The sequence below is a fragment of the Propithecus coquereli genome, unplaced genomic scaffold (genome assembly GCF_000956105.1).
Source record: "Propithecus coquereli isolate 6110/MARCELLA unplaced genomic scaffold, Pcoq_1.0 Scaffold121, whole genome shotgun sequence".
NCBI classification, from domain to species: Eukaryota; Metazoa; Chordata; class Mammalia; order Primates; family Indriidae; genus Propithecus; species Propithecus coquereli.
Window position 1 is genome coordinate 5,216,096 of NW_012136192.1, and position 10,050 is coordinate 5,226,145.

The following is a 10,050-nucleotide window of genomic DNA, read 5'->3' on the forward strand; positions in this document are numbered from 1 at the left end:
CTCTAGCACATCTATTCTGTGGCCCAGTGAGCATAGAAACTGAACCTGATTAATTCATCTAGAAATTATCAGGTTTCTATGGATAATATGACAATTTAATTGACACAAGATGTGTTCGTATGAAATGACATAGATACATGGCATTTGATATTTAATGTTAGGAGCATCCCTTTACAACAAATAGGATGTTTATGTATTTTCTGGCAAGGAATCTGCTTCTCATATTCCAGATATCCCATAAATTACATCTATAGTTGTATTCTTGTATTTTGTAAGTATGGAATTGAAGTAACACAGGGGCTTCCCTCCAAGTTATGATAAGTCTTGCTAAGTCGGTGATACCCCTGCAAAGAACATCCTCTGTAGTGACGGAAATGTCCATCGAGAGCACTGGACGGTCACCGCAAAATTTTGCTTTTCTGCCCCACATCTTTTTCTTTGATGTTTTCTCCTCTTTTGTCACATTCTTTGTGTGTTCAAGGCCATGTTTGGGGTTGGTTTTTGCTTCTAAGACAATCACAGGAAAGAATTTTTATCTTTATGTGTTGATTTAAAAGAATTTCACTTTTCCTCATTTCCAACTTCAAGACGACGTGTGTGAGCGCTACTACATGGGAAGCACTAAGATGTAGACATCTGATCGTGGTCTCTGAAGTCAGACACTCCTGGGCTTGTGTTCGGGTTCTCTGCTTTCCTATTGGTAGGACTGTCAGCAAGTTACCCACCCACTCTCAGCCCCCTGGGTTCTTCATCCATAAAATAGAGATAAGAACCAAATCAGCTTCATGAAGTTTTGTGAGGATTTAATTACATAATGGAGGTAATGACTGGTGCATGGTGGGAATTAGTACATGACAGTAGTTGGTATCTGCTTGAGAAGAAGCAGGAGCTGGAAAGTGTGATAATGTAAGGGAGGGTCTCTCAAATTGCCTGGCACACAGAGGATGCTTAGTAAATGTCCCTCAAATTCATAAGCTCAGGGGTCTCTACACAGGGGCCAACTGAGAGATGACTTCATTGTCCTCTGAATTTAGCCATCCCAAAGACTTCTGGCTTCCTGGCAAAGAAGGCTGGAATCTGATGATTTCGTTTTCTAAACTTTTTGGGAACTCTAAGTCTGTTTAAAAAAAAAAACAAAACAGCAACAACAAAAAGTCATGATAATTTATGCATCTTAATGCATAGTTGAACCTGGGGCTGTAACACTTGATAGACTCCAGATGACCTACTTTTTATCTGAGTTGGTGCTTGGGGCAAACAGGGGAGCCTTTCCCTTTTACCTTGACTTGGATGTAAGGTTAGAAGTGTTCTTCAATTTGCTACGGAGATTTTTTTCAGGTTCTGGGTGTGTGAAAGAGGAAACAAGTTGATACAACTACTTGAACTAGTTTTATTGTTCCGTGAATTTCTTACTGAAGTATCTGGAAATAATTGGCAGTTGGCATGACAGTTGTGAATCTGTGACTGCAACAAAGCTGTGGTAGATAAGAATATATGAGCTCTGTAGTAATGGTGAATGCAGGTTAATTTAGCACCAAAATACCCCACTGTGGTCAGTTCAGTAGCATTTATGGACTATTTACCTGGTGCTGAGCATCATGTTTGTGGCTGTTAATAAAGAGGTAACTGATACATGATTCTTTCTCAAGGGTGAGCCCACAGTCAAAAGCCATAAACCCAGGATTTAGGATAACAATTGCTCCAAAAGGGTTTATATAAAATATAAAGGGGGCTATATAGCATTATGATTCTGCCTGCCTGGTGGTTAACAGACCTTGTTTACCTGCTCAAATCCACATCTTCATCTGATCTCATCCACAACCGGAGTTTGCTTTGCAGGCAGAGCCCTGTGTTCAGGAAAAGACACCCCCACCACCAACAACCAGGGTTACTCTTAGCTAATATCTACACCAATCATGGTGATTTGTCTCTTTCTTATCAGTGATTGGCTTGGACATTGTGATGGCTAAGTTTTGGGTCCCTTTGGCTAGGCACAGTACCCTGATGTTTGGTCAAACACATCTGGATGTTGCTGGAAAGGTACTTTTTCAGATGAGATTAACATTGAAATCAGCAGACTTTGAGTAAAGCAGATTCCCCTCTGTAATACGGGTAGGCCTCATTCAATTAGTTGAAGACCTTAAGAGAAAGATTGAGGTCACTTGAGGAAGAGGAAATTCTGCCTCCAGAAGCTTTTGTCCTACAGCTGCAACAACAACTTTTCCCTGGGCCTCCAGTCTATCCGGCCTACCCTATAGACCTCATACTTACCATCTCTTACCAGCATGTGAGCCGATTTCTTAAAATAAATCACTCTCCAACCTCCCCCACCTTCTGTTGGTTCTGTTTCTCAGCAGAAACGTGACTCATACACTAATACAGACATGAACACGTGATGAGCAGTTCTACACACAGCATGTGAGGGGAAGGCCGCTGAATAAACTTGGGTGCAAAAGCCACAGTAAAGATGGCAACCTGGAAAGTTGGCGAGAACCCATGTCTTTTATGGCCCACTTGAAGGTGGAATTCACCAAGGAACCACCTCACCACTGATGGCACTAAGTGAGATGGCAAACTTCTTATTGCGGAGCCACTTTGAGTCAGGCTCTCTGTCATTTGCAGCCCAAAGCATTCTTCCAGATCCAGGTGTCTCAGCACAACGTAGGTGGAAGGAAGGAAGGAAGTTGAAACTGGGTCTTGATGATATTCATGATTGCTCTAAGTGGAGGAGGAGGAGAATGATAGGAATATCAGACAGCCGGGGTGAAGAGGGGTGAGAGTGCACGTTGCCTTTGGGGAGGGGTGGTACTTCTGAGTACCCACAAGGCAGAGTACAGGGTGGAGATGACACATGAGAAAACCAGCAAGGTTGAGGGGCCTGGTGAGAAATCTCTTTGCGTTCTGTATGCAAGAGTATGGACACAGTTCCTTTAAAGATGGGAGAATTATAGGGATTTCTAAGCTCTGGAGGGACACAATCAAATGTGTGTTTTAGAAAGCCAGCGATGGCCACAGGAATGCAGATGCTCTGTATCCCAGTGAAGGTATCTGAGTCAGAAAGATCAATGAAGTATTTTGTTTGTTTTGTTTTAATATAGTCCAGGTGAGAGATGACAAGCATGTAAACTAAGACTGTAAAACTAAAAATCTAATGTTAATCGTGTCATTGAAGGATCGGCATGGGGCTTGTTGGGTGGCATTTAAAGTGTGTGTGTGTGTGTATGGAATATATAAATGGAGTGTGTATATATAATATATATCACAGGTAAAGAACATATTTATAATTTAGCATAAATAGAAACATACACATTTAACACATTTCATGAAAATTTGTGCCAAATCCTGTCTATTCAAACTCAATTTATCTAAAACAGGGAAATTGAGCATTCTCATTAGAGGAGGCCCTGTGCTAGGAACTGGGATTGCAAGAAGAGATGACCCCTAGCATCTTGGAGTTATGGTCTAGTGGGAGAAACAGACATTAAAAATAAAAAGGAACCCCTCACCCCCAGCACCTACTTCACATGGTAATGTTTGAAAGGAATGTTTTGTCCTCCTTTTAAGACTGGGATACCAGAATCTTGGGGCTCTTTTTCATTTTAAAGCATTAAGTCATGACCCTTAGGGTATGTATTTTTCCAATTTTATGGAATCTGAGAGCAGGTGAAAAGCCTCTCTTCAATTCTGCCACCTCCGCAGGGTCACTCCCAGGTCATTCCATCTGAGCTCTGCTGCTCACTTGTCCAGCACGCTCTGTCTCGGCACCTGCTTTCAGCATGGCCATACTTGGTCCTGGTTGGATAAAGATGCAAAGGAGGTTCTACCATGGCCTCCAGGAGCTGAGGATAGTGGGAAAGAGATTGGTAAATGTCTGTTACTTTGCGACGTTTTTTGTATTGTCTTGGAGGGTGTCTGGGGACTACCCAGGGGAGATAATGCCTAAAATGAATCTCCGAGGATTAGCCAGATTCTGCTATAGGAGGAAGTAAAGAAATGGGATTTCAGAAAGGGATGCAAGATGGGCAAGGGCCATAGGCCTGGAAGGAAATGTTCACTGGAGCAAGAAGAGCTCAGAGAGTCAAAGCCAAGGAGAGCAGCAGGGGCCAGATTGTGAAGGGCCATACCAGCTGGGAACCTGGATTTTCCCCTACAGGTACTGAAGAATTGAGGGAGGGATCGAAACTCTTACAGAATTCAAAGTCAGAGAAGAGGGTGATGTGAGCTAAAATAGCAGTGAGAACTCTGGGGAGAGTCCAGTTTCAGGGGCAGGGACCCCATTGTCTTCTATCACCTACCCCCCCAGCACATAGCCCAGGCCTTGCACATAGCAAAGGCCCCCAAAACCTCATGTCCTTCTCACATTGCAAAATACCATCATTCCACCCCAATAGTTCAAAAAGTGTTACCTTGTTCCAGCATCAACTCAAAAATCCAAAGCCTCATCTGATATTTAGGGCAAGTTCCAGCCTGTAAAATGAGCCTGTAAAATCAAAATCAAGTTATTTACTTCCAAGCTACAATGGCTGTATAGGCAGTGGGTAAACATTCCCATTCCAAAAGGGAGAAATCAGCCAAAAGGAAGGGGTGAACAGGCCCCACACAAGTCTGAAACCCAGCAGGGCAGATGTTACATTTTAAAGCTCCAAAATAATCTCCTTTGACTCCCTGTTCCACATCCTGAGCACACTGGTGGAAGGAGTAGGCTCCCAAGGCCTTGGGCAGCCTCGCCCCCATGGCTTTCCTGGGCACAGCCCATGCAGCTTCTGTTGCCTCTTGCTGCTCAGGCCCTAACTGTTGTGTTTTGTGACCTTGCCTTTCTGGATGCTGGCTCAGGCTCAGTGCTTGCATTCCCCACTCCTCCCCACCTCCTGCTGCACCTTGGAACAGACCAACAGGCTCTGATGTCAAGTGTAGCTCAGGATACAGACTTTCTCCCCTCAAGAATTCGCTATATGGTCATCCCTGCCCCCATTCAGTCTCCCTTTGAAGGGAAGAGGATCCCACTGCCAGTAAGCCTATTCTACCCTCCAACACCTTCCATACATCCTAATTAGTGTTATATAAAGTTATGGTATTAGTTTTCTACGGCTGCTGGAACAAACTACTACGAACAACACAGATTTATCATCTTACAGTTCTGAAGGTCAGAAGTCCTAAAATCAAGGTGTCAGTAGGGCTGCACACCTTCTGAAGGCTCTAAGGATAATCTGTTTTCTTGCCTTTTCTACCTCCTAGGGGCCACCTTCATTGCTTAGCTCATGGCCTCTTCCTTGCATGACTCCAGCCTCTGCCCCTGTGATCATGTCTCCTTCTCTGACCCTGACCCTCTTTCCTCTCACTTACAACAACCATTATGATTGCATTTGGCATATCTGGATAATCCAGGATGATCTCCCTATCTCTCAAGACCCTTAATTAAATTGTATCTGGAGGGTCTTTTGCCATATAAGGTAACCCGCCCTTCACAGGTTTTGAAGATTAGGATACGGACATTTGGGAAAGATCATTGATTCCAAAGCTCTGGCAGCACAATAACCCACCATGTGCACATATTATTTTGTAGTTGTTAAAACACCTTCACTTGTATTACTTCATTCCACCCTTCCTACATTTGCACTATTATTCCCCCTTTTTTAAGATGAGAAAACAAAGCAAATGAGATGACATTATTGTCTAAGTTTCTAATACAGCCAGGTCAACTTAGAAACAGCTCTGGAAATCAGTACACTTCTGATCCAGTGCTCTTCCCATTACAGATATGTTCAAGTGTGATTAACAGAAGATACCACTTCTTGGATAGAATATAGTTCTGTTCAGCTCATCTTCTAGTAAAAGGAAACTAAACAAAAAACAAAAGTCAAATGAAATGCTATGCCAGATTAATTCACTCGAAACTCTTCAACACAAATTTATCTTCTCCCTAGACAAGATCTAGCATTTGAATATAATTTGTTACATTTTAGAAAGCCTCTCTAGTTATCTTTTAAAATAAACTATTTCAGAATGATTTTAGATTTACAGAAAAGCTGCAAAGATAATACAGGGAGTTCCCATATACTTTTTACTCAACTTCCCCTAATGTTAACATCTTATATTAGCACATATGTTTATTAAAACTAAGAAACCAACCTGGATACATTATTATTAATTAGGTTTTTTTGGGGGGGGAGTATTCCAGTTTTTCTATGAAGGTCCTTTTTCTGTTCCATGATCCAAGTTAGGATATCATATCACATTTAATCGTCATGTCTCCTTAATTTCCTATGGGCTGTGGCAGTTTGTCAATCTTTTTGCATTTTTTATGACTTTGACAGTTTTGAGAAATACTGGTCAGCTATTTTGTATACTATCCTTCAATTTGTTTGTTGTTTGATACTTTTCTCATGATTAAACTGAGATCGTGAATTTGGGCCATATATAGGATATCAAAATGTGTTATGTCTTGTTTGTGACAATTTATAAAGGAACACTTATAGGTATTTCTGTCACCAATCAGTAGCTATGGAAGACTCATTAAAGCTAGGCATTTATCCATGGTGTAGAACAGATGAATGGTGGCATTGGATCTAGAACCCAGATATTTGCACTGACAGGCAATATTTCTCAGACTAGACCGCACCCCAAAACCCCTCCTAAAGTCACTTTATAACATCAATTTCTTTGTGACAACAGTATATGAAAACCTTTTTGCTTAAGAGTAGATTTTGTTTCAATTTCTCTCGAGGATTAAACTTAGATCTTGAAGAGCCCTGTGGCATACTGTTTGGTCAAGGGAATAACCCTCTCTATTGGAGGCAGTTGGTCCTTACTATGTAAGTTCTTGTTTTAAACATTTTTTTCTTGAGCAGGAAAATGCTCCCTGGCTCTTCCACTAACCACACATGAAATCTTGGGCAAGTCACTCAGTATCTCAGGACCTTGATTTCTTCACATAGAAGATCACGGTATTGAGCTGTATTGTTATTCAAAGACCCATTCCAGCTTCTGTGTTCTCTGGAAGTTTGCTAATGTGATAGAAGATTGGTTTGGGAGATCTATTTAGCAGCATTAAGAAATAGAATATTGATCTTTATTCACAGGATAATTTTATTATATTCTCAAGATCAGTGTTTGGAAGTAGAGTCAGTGATGTAAATATCTCTCTAGATTTCTGATCTCTCTAAGTGGAAGCAAGTAGAATTTAATGGTAATATTCTCTCTCGATATGGGAGGGTGATGTTACACTGACTCATTCTCTATTATAGATACTTTCAGTTATATTTTCTCTTCCCAGAAATTGGGATGCATAGTGTTTAAAATTTACTGTGAGCCTGATGTGCCAGACACCCTGCTAGACACTGGGGACACAAAGAGGAGTAAACTACAACTTCTGATCTAGGACCTCACAGTTGAATTTAGAGATGGACATGCAAATCAGGGGTTATAGTTTAGCCTAATTAAGGATGTGAGACCTGTATGGTGAGATCCATTGGCTACACAAAAGAGAAAGCAACTAACTGTATCTTTGGAATCAGAGAAGTCTTCATCGATGAAGGCTTCTCTTGAGTTAGGACTAAAAAGGTGCATAGGCATCCACCAGTTAGAAAAGATGAAAAAGAACATCTCTGATGGATGAAACATAATGGAATCTGAACTACTACTAAATAACAGATTTTAAGCTCCTTGAAAGCGGTAAGCTCTCCTATTTATCATTACATCTATGACAGTCCTAATTACTGTACTTCAGAGCTGTAGAGTGGAAAGTGGGCTAGGCTCAGAAGTCCCCCTCCTTCATGTAGCAACTGTTTGGAAATCACTAATGTCTCAGAGCCTCGCTTTACCCATTTGTAAAATAAAGCAATAAGACCTGTGTCTCAAATTGTTTTATAAAAATAAAATTAGACCTAGTCATGCCTTAGACTAGGAAAGTGAACAAAGTTATTACTATCTTTATTGTTATAATTTTGCATTAGGCCATTTAAGATTGCAAGGAAGAGACCTGCTCAGTTGTACCACTACTACGAGTGTTAACCAGTGGAGTGACATGCATGACACACATTCTTAAACAATCAGTTTAGCCATTGTTCGGAGCATTGACTAGAAGAGGATAGGAGTGGAGCTGGGGAAATTCATTAGGAGACTATTACAGAAGTGATGTGAGAAATAATCGTAGCTAGACCTGAAGGGGGAGGAATAAAGATCAAGATAAGTGGGCTGATTCTGGCAATGTTTTGGAGGCAGTGCCTGTAGGACATACTGATGTATTGAATGGGAAAGAGAGTAATGTAGGATGAATCTCAAGTTTGGGGTTTCGACAACTTGGTGAATGATGATGCCATTATCTGAGTTGGAGAACTGTAGGAGATGCAGGCTTGAAGTGGGGAGAGTCAAATACAGTCATGAATCACTTACAATCAGGGATATGTTCTTAGAAATGTGTTGTTAGGCAGTTCCATCCTTGTGCGATCACAGAGTATCCTTACACAAACCTAGATGGGCATAGCCTGCAGATAACTAGGCTGTTGTTCCTAGGCTCCAAACCTGTACAACATGTTATTGTACTGAATACCATAGACAATTGTGACACAATGGTAAGTATTTGTGTATCTAAACATATTTAAATGCAGAAAAAGATCCAGTAAAAATAGTTTTATAATCTTATGGGACCACCGTCATCTATGTAGTCCATTGTTGGGCTGAAATGCTGTAATGTGGCATATGCTGTATTCTATTTAAGTCATGTTAATTTTGACACACTAGTGAAATTCTCAAAAGGAGGCATTATTTTGGGAAGAGAAGTCTGAGGGGACACACACATTTGCCTCCTGACAACATACAAGTGGTATTTACATCCACTGAGTAAACGAGATTGCCTAAAGAGAAAATATAGCTCTCAAACAGATTAGAAACTTAAAAAAGTATTTTAGGAGATAGGCAGAGATGGAAAAAGTTTCACCCACTATGACAACTCACATTCACGTAGGACTGCATGAACATAGTGAGGTTTTGTTTAACAAACATTTATACAACACTTTGCAAATTTTAATTCATCTATTCCTCATGACCATCCCATAAAGTATGGGATGATTATTGGTTCTGTTTTACAAACAGAGGCATGTGGAGTTTTAGTAACTTACTCAAGGTCATACAGTTAGTAAGTGGCAAAATTAGGACTCAAACTCAAGGAGTCCAGCCTCAGAATTCACACTTTTAAGTACTCTGCCACCACTTAAAGTCAATATTGCCAAAACTCATAGCTTTTAATCACAAAATCATTCTCATATGTGTCATTTCATTATATTCCTTCTGCCACCATCCTAATTCTAGACTTTCAGAATATTGTGATAAACTCCTAGTTGGTTTTTTTCTCCATGTTCCAATCATTTATTTTTTTACCCATTGTAACCAGATTAATCAAAGCCCAACAGCATCCTATTATTTCCTTGATCAAAAACCTTCAGTGACCTCACATTGCTTATAGGGTAATGTCTACATTCCTCTCCAGCTATCCAAAGCCATCTGTAATTTGGCCTTAACTTCCAAGCTCATCAGTCACAATTCCCCAGCATGTAGCTACTGCTGTCAACCTGGACTAATTAACTATTCCCTGGGTATGTCCTTGGCATTCTTAGCTCAGCTGCTTTGTCATGAATCTCAGGACATTTAGGTGGTTCTTCTACTCTGGCCCACCCCAAGGGCTCCTACCCCTGCTTGTCAGAATCCAACTCATTCCACACAACCCAGCTTTAGGGTCCTCCCTTTCATGATTCCTTGATTTTTTGGCTGGAAATGATCAAATTCTATTCCACAATCTTAAACTTTTTTGTAGTCTCTGCAACAGTCATTACATTACAACAGGAATTTGTGTGTACAGATTGTCAAGTCCTAGAGGGCAAGTTGTCTATATCTTCCCGCTCCCCTATCATGCCTGCACTGTGCCTGGCTAACAGTAGGTGCACAAAGTATTTATGTGCCCCACAAACTGATGCAGGCGTTCTCTCTCAGCTGCTGCTTCCTGTCTGATTAGCACCTGCAGAGTACTGGCCCCTTTGTCTTGCTTTCCAGTGGAAT

General features: G+C 40.9%; 1 protein-coding gene across 1 annotated transcript in view; it reads left to right on the forward strand.

The window, feature by feature from the left end:
* Positions 1-10,050, forward strand: part of CA10 (carbonic anhydrase X) — a 520,157-nt gene that overhangs the window by 77,529 nt on the left and 432,578 nt on the right. The gene's annotated exons all lie outside the window — the stretch shown is intronic.